This window comes from Mustela lutreola, chromosome X, assembly GCF_030435805.1.
Source record: "Mustela lutreola isolate mMusLut2 chromosome X, mMusLut2.pri, whole genome shotgun sequence".
Classification (NCBI taxonomy): Eukaryota; Metazoa; Chordata; class Mammalia; order Carnivora; family Mustelidae; genus Mustela; species Mustela lutreola.
In genome coordinates this window covers 35,278,415-35,296,797 of record NC_081308.1, presented here as the reverse complement: position 1 = coordinate 35,296,797, position 18,383 = coordinate 35,278,415, and the positions used below count along the sequence as shown (strand labels likewise).

Genomic DNA, 18,383 nt, shown 5'->3' with positions numbered 1-18,383 from the left:
TTATGGAAGAGGTGGTCTCAGGAAGTCCCAGGAGAGGGGTGCAGAGATGAGCCCGGGAAGGGGAGGAAAGAAAACCAATAAAGCCATGGTTATCTGGGAACTCAGCACTGTGGGCAGCTGGGGCTCAGTCCTGCGGGGGGTCTGCGGCCATCGGGGAGAGCAGCTCACCCAAGGAGCCAGGGTGATGGGGGGGGGGTTAGCTGCCAAGTTTGCTTCTTGGCCACGCTCCACAGCTTGCGAGATCCACTTCACCAAAACCCCCTCCTGGCGCCCCTACCCCACCCCCGACATTCCCCTTAGAGGTAAGAGGGGCCCTGGAGCACATCGTCCTGTCTCCTCCACAGTCTTGGGGGATAGGGGTGGGAAAGCTCTTCGAGTCTTTCTCTAGACAGCCTTCCGCCGCCCCCCTTCCTCTCCCAAAACCTTAGCCCATCCCTCAAGCAGTGGCTGCCGGAACTGGTTTGAGCTGGCAGATGGTGCGCATCTCCTTCTAACTCAAAATTTGGGGTGTCACGTTGGTAGCTTAAAAGCAGCCACGGGGGAAGCATTTACACCATGGAAATGGGCCAACGCCCCAGGTGTTAAACATTTGCCGCCACACCAGTGTCTGACCTCCAACTGAGAGCAGATACAGAGGATAGGAAAACGAGCTAAATGGCGTCACAAGGAAGCCACCGGATAGCTCTAGAAGGTGGGACATGATGCAGAACGACTCTCCTGTGCCCTTCAATATGTTAGGTTCATTCAAAAAAGGACCTTGCCAGACAGAAGCAGACTGAAGTGACATCACCAGATGAAGTCTGGTCTCGACTGGATACTGGTTTGCAAAAACGTTTGTGGGTACACTGATGCACAGAGCTGAGGAGCTATAGGTATGTTCTGGGTATTAGTTGAGATGAAGATTTCCTGAAATGGAAAGGTAGAGATCCTTGACTGGAAAAAGCAGGTTGCTTATTGTATCTAGAATACAAGTATGCCTTTTTTTTTCTCTTTTTATTTTTTAAGATTTATGTATTTACTTGAAATAAAGCGAGAGAGCAGGGAAAGGGCCAGAGGGAGAGTGAGAGAGAGCGAGAGGGAGAGAACCTCCAGCAGACTCCCAGTGAGCAGGGAGCCCAGGACCTTGAGATCATGACCTGAGCCAATGAAACCAAGAGCTGAGTGCTGAACCCCCTGAGCCACCCAGGCACCTTACAAATATGTCTTTAAAAATATATATGTGCAGAGAGAAATGTAGAAAGATAGTGTGGTAAGTGGTATCCACACCCTGATCTCAGCTCCTGTGCCAGGGAGATTTCACTCCTGTGATCACGTCCTGTGATAAGGTACAGTTGTTGGCCTTAAAGTTGAGAAATTATCCCTCACCTGATCACAAGAGCCCTTTAAAAGTGGAGTGTTTTTTCTGCCTGGTGGCAAAAGAGGCAGGCAGAAGGAGAAGTCAGAGAGATCCGAAGCAGGTGAAGGGTTTAAAATTTTTTTTTAAATTTTAATTTATTTATTTGACAGAGAGAGGTCACAAGTAGGTGGGGGGGCAGGTTTCCCCTTCTCCGCTGAGCAGAGAGCCCGATGTGGGGCTCGATCTCAGGACCCTGGAATCATGACCTGAGCTGAAGGCAGAGGCCTTAACCCACTGAGCAACCCAGGTGCCCCAGGAGAAGGGTTTAGATGGGTTGTTTCTGGCTTGAATACGTGCAAGAACCAGAGGACAGCCGGAAAGGAACTTGGGAAGACCTCAGTCCTGCAGCCACAAGGACCTGACTTCTGGTAATAACCCAGACGAGTTTGAGAGTGGATTCTTCCCCAGACCCTACAAGTAAAAACCTAGCCTGGCTGACACCTGGACTTTGGTCTTTTGAGGCTCAGAGCAGAGAACCAAGTCCATCCGGACTTCTGACCTGCAGAGGTGACAGGTAGTAAATGGATGGGATTTTAAGCTGCCAAAGTTTCGGTCATTTGCTACCCAGCTGTAGGCAGCCAAGACGGATGTGCACTTAGGTGTTAATGGCGGTGATATCAGGGAGGTGAGAGTGTGAGGTTTTTATTTTAACCTCTCTGATGGTCTGTATGTAGTAACGTTCTGCTGTGTGCCTGTTCTTCCATTATATTAAAAGGATATATATTTTTAAAACCCTTTTGGATTGCTGGAGCAGGGAGGGGAAGCCCGTCCCTTTATTCTCCTCCCCGACCCAAGACAACCTACCGCAGCCGCCTTCTGTAGCCCTTCCACAAAAGTTGGCTGTATTCTGTACTTCTTATGTTATTAGTAACATCACATTTTTAATTTAAATCATCTTAAAAAAAAAAAAAACAGCCAAAATACTTTAGCCTCCTCCTGAGCAATAATATTCATGAAGTCATGGGTTGATTGTGCCATTTCTTTTTTTCCCAGCACATCAAAATACATAACCATAATTATTAAAAAATACGGGTCTGTGTACCTCCAGCGGTATACAAAACAGGCTCTGGGAACGGCTGATCCCATATAATCCTTTTGCAGCTTTGGCTGCTGGTGAAAACAAAAGCCTGGGAGGGGTTGGCTCCTGGGTGCCCAGCAACTTCAGCCATGACCCTGTCCACCAATGCCCAAAGGCTGGAGACGCCAAGGTCTGGCCACTCTGGGTCACGGAGGGGAAAAGAACTTACGGCAGGAGGAGGTAAACCCAGATTTGTGCTTCTGGAAACCACCCTGCCCATGGCTGGGTGTCAGAGCCCTGGATTCGGCTGAGCCAGGCCATCTGACTCCGCAAGTCCGGACTCAGGCCACTTTTTCTTCCAAGGAAAAGACCAGAAGCGTAAGAAGTCCCAGAGGGAATCAAGCATCAACCAAACACTAGCAGACACAACAGGGCTTTTTGTCTGCGTTTTGGTTTTACCCGGAGGAAGGAGGGAGCAGGAGATAGAGTGTTAGATAATTTTTTTGGAGATTTTATTTATTGGCGAGAGAGCGTGTGTGCACCATGCAAGAGAGAAAGAGCACAAGCAGGGGGAGAGGCAGAAGGAGAGGGAGAAGCAGACTCCCTGCTGAGGAGGGAGCCCAATGCAGGGCTCAATCCCGGCACCCCAGGATCATGACCTGAGCCGAAGGCAGACGTTTTACCAACTGAGCCACTCAGGCATCGCAATAAATTTGGTTTTAATATGGCTAGGGCTCATGGGGAAACCTATACCAGAAATTTTCCTGGTCAAAGAGCTTACTGCCTAGGCAATTTGAATAAGTTACTTAACTTCTCTGTTTCTTCATCTTTGAAGTGGTTATAACGTAAAAGGGGGGTTTTGCCAAATGCTGCTGCTGAAGGTGAAAATACTTCCTGCTAAAATATTTACTGGTATGTTTGTGGTTCTCAGTATCTGGCTATGGAGGACCACTGGTCTTCACCGTGTACCCCTACTTCTACCCTCACCCCTCCACCGTTTGCTCTGAAAATAGTAGCCAGAGGAGTCCCCTAAAAACCGAGTCAGCTTCTGGCCCTTTTGGCTTAGAATTCTCCAGAGCCTTCCTATGTCACCTGAGTGAAAGCTGAGGGTGGCAGGAAGGCCCTGTCTGATCTGGTGCCTTCCCTGCCCTGACTTCTGTGAGCTCATGGCCTCTTAACTGCCGCTCTCCTCCACTTCAACCACACCAGCCTTTTTGCAGTTCCTGGAATACACTGGACCATTCCCACCTCAGGACCTTTGCACTGGCCTGCTCTTTCTCCATTGTGCATTGAGGTGCTCTCACACCTCCTGGAGGCTTTTGCTGAATTGTCAACTCCCCGCCCCCAGCATCCCCGACCCCATATCAATGTTCTCTATTCCCTTTCCTTCCTGTTTTTCTCCTTCCCACTTCCCACCATAAAACACGCTGCATATTTTTCTTATTTATTTGTTTTCTACCTTTCTCCCTGCAAGAATGTAAGCTCCATGGCTACAGGGATTTTAAAAAAAAAAATGTTTTGTTCATAACAGTTTTCCAGGGCCTTAGAACAGCAAGTGACATATTGCAAGGGCTTAGTGATTATTCGTTGCATAACGAACAAACCGAACGAGCGATGGGCGGAGCGGGCACACAGTGGCCTGATTTTCTCAGGGTACTGCCTCGGGCTCGTGCAGGCCTTGGCCCTGGGAACCTGTTTCTCTCCCAGGACCCCTTGCTGTTTGAACGCCAGTGGCCACGCTGTCTGCTCTTCAGCAGCCCTCCGGAGCAGTCCTCAGTTGGCTTCGCTTTTGCTGGATTTCCAATACGTGATTTCCCCCCACGGACAGAACAAGAATCATTTAAAATCATTCATGAGAAACTCATAGCTGTGCTTTCTGCAGGCGGCTTCGCAGGCCACGAGCGCCTGGTAGGGAAGGTGAAAAGCAGAGAGGGAAACCACTCGGCCTGCTTTCCCATCCCCTCTACCCTCCCAGTGGGCTCCCCCGTGCCTCCCCTGCCAGGCCTGGGTCAGCAGAGCTGCTGTTTTGGCTGGGCAAAGCCGAATGAAGCATGGCAATGGTAGGGTCCTCTCCCCACTGTCGCCCCCTCCCTCCCGCGTCCCGGGCCCATAAGCTGCTCCCCCATGGCTCAGCCTGGAGCTTGCCCCTGATCTGGCTGAGGCCACACAGTCCAGGCCCCTCTTTGGCCTGGTGGCAGATCTGTCCTCAGCCTGGCCTCTAGCGGCTCACCCAAGAGGAGTCCATAATATTCCCTCACTGGCTCCTCTTGGTCTGATTCAAATCCTTGGGAGCAGCCCCTGGGGTTCAGGGATGTCGACCCCTGTGCCCCTCGGCCTTTTCCCAGCGGCTTAACCCATCAGGTTGCGGTTGCGCAGGCAGGGCGGCTCTGCTCCTTCTGCTGGCTTGCCTTGACCTGCCCTTGGCAGCAGACTCTTTCGCGGTCCCACCCACCTGCCAGTAGCCCCAGCGTCCGTGCTCTGGGAGGCTGCTCACTGCAAACACCTATGACTCTCTGCCCGAGATTTTTCTGGCAGCACACTCTTCCTGCCTGCCGGGGGTGGGGGTTGGGGTGGGGCGGGTGGGGGTTGCCCGGGACAGCGTAGAGCAGGACAAAGCAGGGAAGGAGGGAATCAGCCGACAAATAGCACAGCTGCCTTATTGCTGGCTGGGGGCAAGTTCAGGGGTGTGTTCTACACTGTCTGCGGGAGGTCCCCTGGGGCACTCTGTCCCACCCAGTGGCCTGCAGGAACAACCGCCTTTCCCTCCTCTGCCCTCATTTCTCTTCCTGTTAGCATCTTGCAGATCGTGGTGGCTTCAAAGTAGCTGCAGCTTCCTTGTCATTCCCCTCGCAGGGGGCAGGGAGGCGGGGCCGTCCCTACCCCCCACGTCTGCAAAGACACATTGGAGTACCAGCCCCCACTGCCAGCGGGCGGACGGGACCTTGTTGGAGCCAGGCTGGTGGCTAATGTCATCAAGTTAAGGTAAGGTCCGGAGTCGGTGGCTCTTCAATCCAATGGCAGGTGTCCTTTCAAGGAGGAACAACACGGACACAGGCACACAGCTATGGCTTGTCACAGCAGAAGCAGAGATCAAGGTGGCAGAGTGGAAGATGGGGAACACCAAGCCCCAGAAGCCAGGAGAGAGGCCTGGAACAGACTCTCCCTCTGGGGCTTCCAGAAGGAACCAATCCTGCCAACACCTGGATTTGGGGCTGGTGGCCTCCAGACCTGGGAGAATGAATTTCCGAGCTGGCAGACGGCAGCCTGCGTCGACTTGCTGGCTCTTTAGGAAATGGGCCTTCCAGCTCAGCTGATGCTCAAATTGTAATATTGTGAGCAAGTAAAGTGATTGTTATTTATTTTAAGCCGCCAAGTGTGGGGGTGGTTGGTTGCTTGGCAATAGACAACTGAAACACACATGAACTTCTGGCCCTGGGATCCTCCTTTTAGAGTCCTACATCTTCCACGTTCCTTCTTGCCGATTGGCTGCACTTCAAACTCAATTTGCTTCTTGCCGCCCCTTTTCCAGGCCTGGCCCCTGGGGCTTTCTCCCTTCAGACGCCCCCAGACCCGCACTCAAGCAGGTATCCCCCCACATCTTCCCCAGAGGCAGGGCTGGGACGGGTGCCCCGGTGCTCCCTTCAACAAATGTACTGTCCTTAGCCCTCCAGGCAGCCTCCTCGGACTGGTAGGGGTGCCCCTGGGGGAAGTGAGTCACTGCCAATTCCTGCTTTGCAGTGAGTGCCCCACTCCCACAGCATGTGCCCCACTCCCACAGCCCAGCATTCTCACTGGGTGGCCATTCTGGGTCCCAGTCCTTTGGCCACATGGAACCCCGTCACCTCTGCTGCAAACCCCATGAGATCCATTTGGTGGTTCTTGGCTGGCATCCATTAATGACGGCCTGCTCTTGTGGGCATGTGGAAGGCATGGTGGCTCACTCTCTGATGCCTGTCACCCTGCTGGGTGGCCCATCTATTTATCTGGCTAGGGATTGGGTCAGGAATGGACCTGTGGCTTGGTCCTAACCAATGAGACATGATGGGGGCGGGACCTAGGGGCTTCTGAAAAATACTGACTTGATATTGACTTATTCCTAAGGAAGATGCTCAGAGTCTTGCCTGTGTGTTTTTTTTTTTTTCCTTTTTAAAGATTTATTTACTTATTTTAGAGAGAGAGAGCACGAGAGAGCATAGGGAGGGGCAGAGGGTGAGGGAGACAAGCAGACTCCCTGCTGAGTGTGGAGTCTAACTCGGAACTCGATCTGAAATCACGAGTCAGTTGCTTAACCCACAAGCCACCCGTGTGCCCCTTGCCTGCCTGTTTTTGCCTCTGGACTTGTGTCTGCCACAATGTGTTGTCTAGGATGGCCAGAAGCACCTTATGACCTCCAGAGAAACCGGCCTGAGTGTGAGGCTGACATGAGGCCAGCTGAGTGGGCAGATGGGGGCACTCAGGTCCTTGTGGATGTTGCCGAGGTGATGAGTGTCCCTCACGTGGTATCATCAGTTTTCTTGGTGTTCAAGCCAGCATTTTCCCAGCTGTAGATCTGAACCGATCAGAGAGCCATGAAATCAACTGGGTGCGTCACGACCAATAATAGAAACAAAACAAAACAATGAGTTAGATGAAGGAAGAGGAGAATCGAAGATATCAGGGCACATCACGACCCCTAGTGCTTTGTGAAACTTTTGTCTGGTGGTACGGCTGAGCGTGCACAGAGCCAGAATGGAAAGGGTATTTCTCACTGTGGGCTGTGGTCAAAGAGTTTTAAAGCCAAGGACCAACGCCAGGTTGAGTGGAGGTGTTTTCCATAATTTGTAGTCAAAATTATCCCGGACACCCTATTTTTCCATCCCCCACTGAATGACAAGAACTCTTTTTTTCCCATCCTTCCCAGCCAGCCATGTGGCCTTCATTTCAGCCTTAAGTCTTGGTGTGAGTTCTTGCCCTCCACCTGCAAAGCCCTTTGGCCTCTCTCCCCTCTCTCCCTACCTGCCCTGTCTGATCTGATCCTTCAAGTCCTGGCCCGAGCCCCACCGAGTCTCTGCCTCCTGCAATGCCCCACCCCGGGTAATATCTGCTCGGGGACGTGAGGGCCACGCAGCCCCACTCCCTGGATTCGAATTCCAATTCTGCCGCCTACTGACGTTGTGAACTTGGGTGAGTTAATGAGCCTGTCTGAGCCTCGGCTGAGTCATCTGTGAAATGGGGATCCTTACACTATTAGTCTTGTAGAGTGGTAATGACGACTAAATGAATAAGTTCAACATGAATTTGATGGCCTTGGGGTCTCACTCTTCCTGGACTCTGAACTTCCTTCTAGGTTCCTGGCTAGCCTGGTTCTCAGCCTGTCTACCCCATGCTCTCGCAGCTGGCTGCTCTCACGCCCAGTAGCTGTGTACATCCCTGGATGGCACACTGCTCAGAGCTGCCCTTTCCAATCTCAGCCGCAGCCCAGGTGCTTTCTTGCCAGTCTGGGTGGGAACCCTGGAGGTGGCTTTCGTGGGTTGATTTGATGTACAACTCCTCTTTTCAGTCACTAAGGGAGAAATGGCTTAAGAGCACTCGAGTATCATTTCATCGCTAGACTGGGCACGAGAGATCCCTCCGGCTGCCTAAAGTTTGAGGAGTGTGGCGATCAGACTACCGGTGGTAGGAAAATAATAACGGGACATCTGAGCTGCCATCAAGCCTCGCGTGTGTGGCCCTGACCTTGCTGGAGACTCTGTACAGAGTCCCCTCCCTGAAGCCTGCCACATCCTGGCAAAGGAGGAACCATTGTCCTTGCTTTACAGAGAGAGCCAGAGTCACTTTCCCAAGTTCACACAACCAGGAAGAGGCTGGGGATGGAGAGGAGGTCGGGGGAGCTGGGAGGAAACTCAAGTTTGACTTTTCCCCAAATCTGCCCCCCACCTTGTGCACTGGCCTAAATCCTCTTGCTAGCAGGGAGCCGGCCCTGCTACCCTGTGCATCCTCACCAGCTCTCAGCCTGCCCTGGGCTGTCCCTCCCCAGGCCAGCTGGGTTTGGCTCTAGGAAATGTGATTAAAGTTGGTCTCTCCAGAGAGGGTCTGTTTGAAAGAATCAAAGGCTCGAAGCAAGCAGAATGTTCATAATGTTGGAATAAACCCCTGTGCTTGGACGGCTGCAGAAATATTAGACCTCCCAGCAACACCTGCCGGGTTGTCAATTCAGAAATGGCGAAGGGGAAGAAGAGAATAAAAGCAAAGCCCCGGCTCCGGCAAATGCTAGCATTCCGACAGCAGCTAGGTCCCCGGAATCCTTACAGTGTGAATTCAGAAGGAAGAAAATATCTATCTGGGCGAGCAGGCGGTTCTCTGTCTCACTTTTAATTGCACCTGGAAAGGGGCTTAATATCTCAGCCAATTTCTGCATCATCTTTTGCAAATCGTGGGCTGCTCAGGTCCCTGGGGGGTTTGTGTAATAAAACGGGATGGTTAAAGGGCATGTTTCTGCATTAACGAATCTTTCTGCACTGGCTGGGCCCGCGCATTATGTAAATGTTTACTGTAATTAAGAGATGAAGTTGTCACGGTGTAGTATTTTGGTTGCTGGTGTAGAGTTCCTGCCGTGCCCCAGCCGTGAATAGTCACCCGAGAAGGAGGAGAACCAGAAGCATCAGAGAGAGGAAAAGGTAGAAACGCGTGCCTTGTACTTGGCTAACCCCAGGAAGGATCGTGTGGTTATGACGTGCCCTTCACCCCCAGGTACAAGGAAGAGCCACGCTTAAGCCATACAGCCTTGAGCCTGAAGTAGGATTTCTCCTGCCTGATCCCAAAGACGAGAGGATATGTGGAACCTCATGGCCTCTACTTGTATGTGATTGTGTTCCGAGGGGAGAGTGGTAGAGAATTCCAGCGTTAAAATAAGGAAGTATAATTTTTGTACAGTGAAACACACATTTAAAAAAAACACAGCTTTTTTGAGGTCTAATTGACATCCGATAAATTGCATGTATTTAAATGATACAATCTGATCGGTTTTGACATATGCGTCCACCCATGAAACCATCACTGTAATCAAGATCATGAATATATCCACTGCCCCCCAAGGTTTCTCCGTGCCCCTCTGTGATCCCTCCTGCCTGCCTCTCCCTGTTCCCCATCCCCAGGCAACAGCTGATCTGCTTCCTGTCACTGTAGACTAGCTTGCATTTTCTAGAATTTAATATAAATGGAAACATGCAGTATGCACTCTCTGGCTTCTTTTACTAGGCGTGATTATTTTCAGATTTATTCGTCTTGTGTATTTGTTCCCTTTACTGATGAGTTGTACCCCACCGTGTGGATATACCACAATTTGTTTAACCACTCATCCGTTTGTGGATATTTGGGTTGTTTCCAGTTTTTGGTTCTTACAGATGAATCTGCCATGAACGTTTGTGTGCCTGTATTTCCATCTTTCCCAGGGAGGCATCTGGGAGAGGAATGCTTAGGTCATCTGGTAGGTTTCTGTTCAACTTTGTTAAAAAAACATTTTCCAAAGTGGTTGTACCAGTTTCCACTCCAATCAGACACAGCTCTACCTCCTTGCCGACATCTGGTGTCATCTATCCCAGCTTGTGTGTGTGTGTGTGTGTGTTTTAATTAAAATTTCATTTTTATGGGGCGCCTGAGTGGCTCAGTGGGTTAAAGCCTCTGCTTTCTGCTCAGGTCATGATCTCAGTGTCCTGGGATCGAGCCCTGTATCGGGCTCTCTGCTCAGTGGGGAGCCTGCTCCCCCCCACCTGCCTGCCTCTCTGCCTACTTGTGATAAATAAATAAATAAAATCTTTTTAAAAATTTCATTTTTATGTACCTTAAGACTCCATAAGGAATGTGGCTGTGTACATTTTAAAAAGTATTTTATTTATTTATTTGAGAGAGAGGGAGAGCAAGAGAGCATAAGTGGGGAGCAGGCAGGGGGAGAAGCAGATTTCTCATTGAGCAGGGAGCGCAACTCTGGGCTCCATCCCAGGACTCTGGGATCATGACCTCAGCTGAAGGCAGACACTTAACTGACTGAGCCACCTAGGTGTCCTGAGTGTGTACATTTGTAAAAATTTGTCAAGCTGCACACTTGAGATGTCTGCATTTTACTGGATATAAATCATTTCTCTATAAAGTCCTATAGACAACAAAGTAGGGAGAATAGTCCCTTGAAATTCAGTCATCTTCTCTTTCTTTCTTTTTTTTTTTTTTTAAGATTTTATTTATTTATTTGACAGACAGAGATCACAAGTAGGCAGAGAGGCAGGCAGAGAGAGAGGGGGAAGCAGGCTTCCTGCTGAGCAGAGAGCCCGATGCGGGGTTCCATCCCAGGACCCTGGGATCGTGACCTGGGCCATAGGCAGAGGCTTAACCCACTGAGCCATCCAGGCGCCCATCTCTTCTCTTTCTATCCTTCGAAATGACTTCCCTGACCAAGTCAGGAACCTGGCTCTGGTAATAGAACCTTTAAGAAAGCCTGCTAGTTGTTGGTGGCAAGGTGAGATGTGGGCCTGGTAGATGTGGTTCCAGCTGAGGAAGGCACAGGTGACTCATCTGGTTTCCTGGATCCTGGAAAATTGTGCCCTGGGCTTTTTTTCCAAGGCTGTTCTTTGAAGTTCTAGAGATGAAAGCTTTGCATACTGCAGCCACTCCCCAAGCGCTGATGGAAGTGGCAGGCCACTCTGGGCCAAGAAGGGCGGAGGCCACTGCCCTGGGGTCAGGCTGGTGGGCTTGGTGTCTCAGTGGGGTGGGCACCAGAGCAAGATACCCTGCAGCTCACCTTGTAGAGGCAAGACCCCTTCATTGCCCACTGAAAATCCCACGTTGATAGCCCCGTGCACCTGGATCAGGGGCTCCCAACCCAGAGCTGCACTGCCTACCACCTAGGGGGGTTTGGAAACGGTGTTTTTGAGGATCACGACATCAGGGGCCCATACGGGGTGAATGGGCAGGGATATTGTGTGGGACAGCCCTGTGCAATAAAGGACTGTCCTTTCCCAGATACTGACAGTGTGCCCCGGGTTGAGAAACAACCTTTTTTTTTTTTTTTTTCTTTTTTAAAGTAGGCACCATGCCCAGCATGGAGCCCAACGTGGGGCTTGAACTCACAACCCTGAGACTGAAACCTGAGCTGAGATGAAGAGTCAGCCGCTTAACCCACGGAGCCGGCCAGGCGCCCCAGAAACATGCTGGTTTTGGTTGGTAAGAGTTAATCGGTTGCCTCGGTGGCAGATATTCCTGTTTTTTCAATTCCTTTTTTTTGGGGGTGGGGGTTAGTTTCTTTTAAAGTAAACTCTGTGCTCAATGTAGGGCTTGAACTCACGACCCTGAGATCAAGAGTCTCATGTTCTGCTGAATAGAGCCAGCCCAGCGCTCCATCCCTGAATTCATCTCGGGATGTCCATTAAGAAATCCGTCTGCGACGTCAACAGCACGAAAACCCTGCACAGATCAAAACCCTTCTCTAGCTTAAAGGTTACACATAAGCTTGGCCTTGTTTCGAAAGTTTCTGGTGCTCCAACGCGTAGTTCTAGAGACGTTTAAAGAGCAAGGTTGATTTCAAGAGCCGTGAAATAGTTTCTTAGTCTTATGTCGTTTTACTTTTGTTTTTTTAGAATTCACTTCGCACCTCGCGTTTGAACTCAACCTGGACTGCTCTGCTGGTCTTGGCGTGCGGCTGTGAGGACGGAGACGGAAGAGTTCTGGCTGGCGTGACTTGTGCGGAGAAGGGAGTTGCAGTTTTCTGACATTAAATATTAACACTGGGGATTAATAATGAAGGCTGACAGTTCCTTTCTCGGTATTTCTGAGCGTGTCTCTCCCCAGCCTGCAAGGCCAGCAGGCCCAGGCCCTTCCCCTGCCCGAGCCATGTGGCCGGAGGCCCCTGCTCTCTGAGGTCAGGAGAGGTAAGGAAAACAACCCTCTTGTCACCCAGAGGGGCAGGAGTGCCTGCCTGGGCCACTGTGCGTGGCTCCAGGCTTGTCCTCATCCTCCCCGGTGACAGGAAAACAGCTGGTGGCGGAGGGAAAAACAGGAGGTGGATGCGGGGCTGGGGGTGGGGAACCTGAGGAGGAGAGAGGCTTGTGGCCAAAAGAGAAGGGGGACTAGGGGTCCCTGTGCATGGAAGTGTCGCCCTGAGGAGAGCTCACGTACAACCCAACACCTCGTCAGCTCGGCCCCCGCTCCCTGAGCCTTACAGCTTTCTTATGAGCTGAATGGTGCCCCCCTTTTCCGGGTGAGGAGGCCTCAGACTGGTTTTGGGGAGGGGTGGTGACGTCAGTGCCATGCACACCCGGGCCGCACAGACCCTGACCTTACTGCTCTCGCCTCCAGCTTCCCTGATGCCCCAGGTCCCAGCTGTGCTAGCCGCCAGGCCTGCTGAACTCTGGTGACCCACGAGCCAAGGAACATCACGGCAGCCTTGAACTTACGCGCAGGGAGCTGGACCGGCTGAAGTCTGTGCTGGACAATTAGACACGCAGCAATCTTTTACGTAATAAAAGGTACAAGGAATCCGATGTGAAATAGGCCCCCGTTTGATTTCCCACGCTCCGTTGATGGATGATTGCATACGTGCTTTGCTTTAATAAGACATTCCTTCCCCCAACCTCATGTCCATTTTCTCCTTTCCCTTCCTGCCCTCCCCTTGAGCCGTGACAGCGGAGAGTGGAGGAGAAAAAGAGAAGGTCGGAAGCAGAGAACTCAGTAGGTGTCAGAACTTGGCGTTTATCCGCGGGGAGCGGAAGCGCGGCCCTTGGAGGGCTCGGCCTCTGCGGACGTTTTTAGGAGACCCAGGCCGCTTTGAGCAGGGGCGGGAGTTTGAGGTCAGTGGCCTGGCTTGGTGCTCATACTCCCGTCTGAGGGAGAAGGAATTTAATCTGAGGAAGAAGCTCAGAGGCTCTGAGGAAGACAGCCATTGTCTCTGAGGAAAAAGGTTGTGTCCAGAAAACGTCCAGGGAATGCCAAGGGTTGGTGGCCCTGTGGTGTGGGATCCTCTTCTGGCCTCTCAGTGGCCCCTTCACCACCGCCGGCCTGACTTTGCCCTGAGACAGGGCAAGGCGGCTGGAATGGAAGAGGAGGGGGGCCAGAAGCCTCCATCAATGGTGCTAATTAATTGGGCTTGTGGTCGCCTCGCACCTCTCATTTGAGGCTGTACAGGTGTTCCACAGACATTAATTAATTAGGCCCGCCGCGCTTCCTGTGGGGTTTGGACAGATGTCTGATTCCAGAGGCCCCGTCTTCCCGGTATCAGGGCAGAGCGCGAGGGGTCTGGTTGGACAGTGAGGAGAGCACCATACCACCTGACCTGTGGCCGCCAGAAAAGCCTGGGCAGATGGGGGATTCACTCCTAGGGGTGATCGTGGGAGTTCGGTGGAAACACACGGGCGAGGTGTTCCCAAGCCCACGTGCCATTTTGTGAGTCCTCCTCCGTGGAGCATCACAGCGAGGCTCCATCCGGTGACTGCCTGCTGGCTTTGGCATCAGAGTGGAGACCACCGCCTTCCTGGTCATTGGCTCACCACTGTGGTGCCACCATGGAGGGCTGAGTCCTTCCTTGGGTAGAAAGCCACGCAGGGAAAGGAAAAGGTTATTTTCACGGGCAAAAAAGTTAATGAGTAATGGTTTCTGGAATTTCTCCTCAGAGAATATAACCTCGTCAGCTCTAGGCTTCTGGCTTCTGAATAATTGTTCTTGGTAATAATACAGAACACCTTCATAATAATACATCCTTCTGTGTGTTCAAGAAAGTAGCAATTTATTCCAGGCAAGACTAAAAAAAAAAAAAAAAAAAAGGTTGCCTTTATCCATCTTGAGACCTGCCCTCCCCAGAGATCAAGCAGCGAGGAGGCTGGCTTTTTGGAGGTCTTTAATGAGCGCCTATGGCGTGCTCTGTAGTGGGGCAAGGGGCCATGAGGGAGACAGAAAAAAAGAGGCCATAAGAGCTAAGAATATTTCTGGGAATATCAGTCCTAACTATGTGCTGAATTTGTTTTCCTTAAGTGCATTTTGGGAAAGACACGCTGGATTGACTTTGGGCATCTACTTCGCCCTCCGTTAGACAGCGACACGGTACATCGCGCAGACTTCCTTGCGATGAGGGTTAGCCGATTGGATGCTCTTGTGTAAAATTTGACTTCAGATCTCAGTTAAAGAGGGAGAGAAGCACGCCTTTTGCTTATGTGGATTGTGGCTGAGGCCACATGGTTCTCAAGCTGGTCCTGGTGGCTTTCGGGGACTCTTCTGGAAACTCGGCATTGTGTGGGTCTCTTCAGGCCTCCAAATAACCCTGTAAGCCTCTTAACACCCTATAAGGAATCCTTTCTGTTTATATATATATATATTTTAAAGATTTTATTTATTTATTTGACAGAGATTACACGTAGACAGGCAGGCAGAGAGAGGAGGAAGCAGGCTCCCTGCTGAGCAGAGAGCTCGATGTGGGGCTCAATCCCAGGACCCTGGGATCATGACCCAAGCTGAAGGCAGAGGCTTTAGCCCACTGAACCATCCAGGCACCCCAGGAATCCCTTTCTATTTAAACTACCTGGAGTGGCTTTTAGTCTCGGCACTGACCCCTGACCAGCACAGCTCCGCTCAGTCACGCTTGCACTCCTGCTGCCTCTAGGCTCTTGCCCATGCCATTATCCCACCCTGTCCCCTTGAGCTCATCTTCCTTATGTAGGTAACTCCTACTCATTCCTCAAGACTCCGTTCACATGTAACCTCCTCCAGAAAGATTTCCCTGATATGTATGTCACCTCCCTATCCCTCATACCCAATACCACCCAACACTTCCCTTCATGGCTCTTCTCCCATTGGGTCATCAGCATCTCTTTCTGAGCCTTCCACCTCCACTTGACCAAAAACTGCTTAAAGATAGGGACTCTGTCTTTTCTTGGTGATCCTGGTGCTAGGCTTGGCTTTCACCAAGAAAACACAGTCCTATGTTGTTTGCACATAGTAGGTCCTCAATAAAACTTCATTGAATCAGAAAACAACATACAGCTAATACTCTCATGTGTGGTTCAGACCTCAATTCAGTAGAGGGAGAGGCCACTGTTGCCTAAAGCAAGTGGTATTTTCCCCGAGAGAAGAAATTGTGACCAGAATCCAGGACAGCCCCCTTTCTGGGTCTGGTTCTCTCATGTATAAAATGAGGGGCATGCCTTCATTCGTGTTTCCTGCTGTATATCTCTCAGAACATTGCTTCTTTAAGGTGTTTCTTTGGACAAAGTGTTCCATTAGCAAATGAGTTTGGGAGTGTTGGATTCAGCAAAATTCAACAGGTTCCTTCACTATATAGAACATCCCAGGGCCTTTACTGTAACTAAAGTGCTTTGTGACTTGTCTCTGGAGAGTTCTAGTATGCAATGTTGTATCAGTTGTCTTTTGCTTCGACAACACTATGAAACCTCAACGCCCTACCACATTCCATATATATGGCTCACGGGTCTAGAATCAGCTGGGGATTGGCTGGGCACGCTCCCGTGTCTGGGGGTGCCTGGCTGGAGGGCCACCTAAGCTGGTCCTGTGTGGGATGGCCCCGGCCGGTCTGCTCTGTCCCGCCTGTATCTCCTCCTCCTGCGTGCTACCTGAACACGTTCTCGTGATGGCTGAAGAGAACTAGCCTCAACATGGGAGCTCACTGTAAGCCTCCTTCCCTCAGGCCTGCTAGCATGATACTGGCCAACAGGCCCAGGGCTGGACAGGTGTCCCCGCCTGCAGTGGGAGGACACTACAGAGCTTCCTGGCAAAGGGCATCGATTCCCAGAGGGGCAAAGAATTGGGATCACCATGGTACGCTACTGTACTGTGTTTCCCAGAGTCACCTGACCAAGGAACTCCTCTGTACATCTGACTGGTTCTCCTAACATACACTTTGAGAAACCCTTGACTGGCAATGCTTGAAATCTTTTGCGGTTCTGATACCTGGATTCTACGCTCTGAGTGGCTTCAGGAGGGAGCTGGTGACAAATCTGGATCCTGCTGGTCGGGCGGGATTTGGCTAGAGGCGTGGCTGGAGGCGGGTGTCCAAACACATCCCACTCCATCAGGGATGTCTCCTTCGGGAATTTTCCCCATGAAACATGGGCTGTTCCCATGATGTCCCTCTTCTTCACCTCCGGTCACCACCAGACTTTTTGCCCACCCACTGTTGGGGAGTGAGCGGAATGCTCCTGGAAGTATCACTTCCTGAGAGGCGGAGTTCTAGGAACTGTATGGCAGGCCGGGAAACTGATTTTTCCTGTGTTCTGTGACTCCAGGAAGGCATTTCCCGGAGGCTTGAGTTCGGGACGGTCTTCCTCGTCACAGCTGTGGTGGCTTCAGCTAGCTCTTCCCGTGGCTCTGGGCTGGGGGCCAGCTTCCTGCCACCAAAGATTTATCCTGGGCTTTCGGGGTGGGGTTACCCCCGTTTCGGACATGTTTGGATGTTGGCACTGCCCACCTACCTCCCCTGGTTGGGGGGCAGAGCCGAGCATCACAATCCCCCGCCTTCACCCTGACCTCACACCATCCAGGTAGAAATGAGAACTGGAAGCCCCCTGACAACACCACGACCCACCCACCAGGGTGGCCCCAAACATTCACCCAGTGGCTCTGGATTTTGCAAACTTGAATTCATCCAGCAGCCCCACTTGCCTTCCACTGGGCACAGTGGCAATGCTTCCTGTTTATGATTCCCTGTCTTGTGTCCCCAGAGCTCAGAGAGGTGGAATTTCCGACCAGACACCAGGGACGGCTTCGGTTTGATCTTGGATCGGTTTTATCAAAGCCCACCCGACCCCCTGAATGCCCTGTGGCTTTGGCAGGGGGCGGGTGGTGGTGGCGGCGGTGGTGAGTGGGCTCCGGGCAGGGGAAGAGGACAGCTCCACAGCTTGGGTTCCCTTTGGGGGACATAAATTTGGCCTTGTTAAGGAAACCTGCAGGGACACAGGGATGAAGGTGATCAGGTTACAAAAGTACACCAGGCCTCTGCGGCTGGCTTTGCGGGAGGCCTGGGGCACACAAAAGGCCCTGGGGCCTGGGGTAGGTGGGGGTGGGGGTGGCCCCCCCAATGTCGTCCCCCCCCACCCCCCCACCCCCCCACCCCGCCAGCCAACGCCTCTAGCCAGACCCCCACGGAGCCTTCCCACCCCAGAGGCTGCCCTTCGAGTTCAGCAGCTTGGGGGGGGGGAGTTGGGGGAGAGGTCCCACCAGAAATACCTTTCCCCCTTCTGGGTAGAGAGTACCTGGGAATGTGGTGGGGTGATCTTATCAGAAACCATTGCTGCGCAATGTGTGCAGAAAAACAATTCTGAAAAGGAACATGGGGCTTTGCTACCCGTGGCAAATCCTTGGCTTGCAATTAGAGGTCATTTATATTTCTTTTTCTGTGCTTTTCTGGTAGTTTCCAAATTTTCCACAGCGGTTACATGATATTGTTAAATTAGAAAAAAAAAAAAAGTGAGGGAAGCAAAATAGAATGGTAACATCACGTTTTTGGAGAACTGATTGTTCTATAATGCTTTGTACTGTATATTCAATAGAATCTCATTAGTAAAAAAAAAAAAAAAAAAAGGTATAAAAGGTGGACAGAAAAGACATAAAATTGTTACCAGTGCTTATGTCTGGACATATGGTTGATTTAGTTTTCTTTATTTGTTCTTATATTTTCTATTTTTTTTTTTTTTTGAAGATTTTATTTATTTATTTGACAGAGAGAGAGACAGTGAGAGAGGGAACACAAGCAAGGGAAGCAGGAGAGGGAAAAGCAGGCTTCCCGCTGAGCAGGGAGCCCGATGCAGGGCTTGATCCTAGGACCGTGGGATCATGACCCGAGCCGAAGGCAGACGCTGAGCTACCCAGGCGCCCCTGGAAATGGGTTTTTATATAGGTCATCAGGTTAAAGTGAGGTTATTAGGGTGGGTCCCCAATCCAATATGCCTGGTGTTCTCATAGAGAGAGGAAATTTGGGTAGAGACAGACACACACAGGGTG

At 51.3% G+C, this 18,383-nt stretch overlaps 2 long non-coding RNA genes across 3 annotated transcripts in view; both read left to right on the top strand.

The window, feature by feature from the left end:
* The first annotated feature begins 5,011 nt into the window (after window positions 1-5,011).
* On the top strand, window positions 5,012-11,881 carry LOC131821392 (uncharacterized). Of its 2 annotated transcripts, XR_009349894.1 has the most exons (4): window positions 5,012-5,396; window positions 9,144-9,879; window positions 11,468-11,606; window positions 11,715-11,881. It is a non-coding gene; the product is annotated as an uncharacterized LOC131821392 (long non-coding RNA). The 2 variants fall into 2 exon arrangements; XR_009349893.1 differs by lacking the exon at window positions 9,144-9,879.
* A 144-nt stretch (window positions 11,882-12,025) lies between these two features.
* Window positions 12,026-18,383, top strand: part of LOC131821426 (uncharacterized) — a 44,715-nt gene continuing 38,357 nt past the window's right edge. The window contains exons 1-2 of the long non-coding RNA XR_009349901.1: window positions 12,026-12,310; window positions 12,738-12,907. This is a non-coding gene — a long non-coding RNA (uncharacterized LOC131821426). The remainder of the gene's footprint in view (window positions 12,311-12,737; window positions 12,908-18,383) is intronic.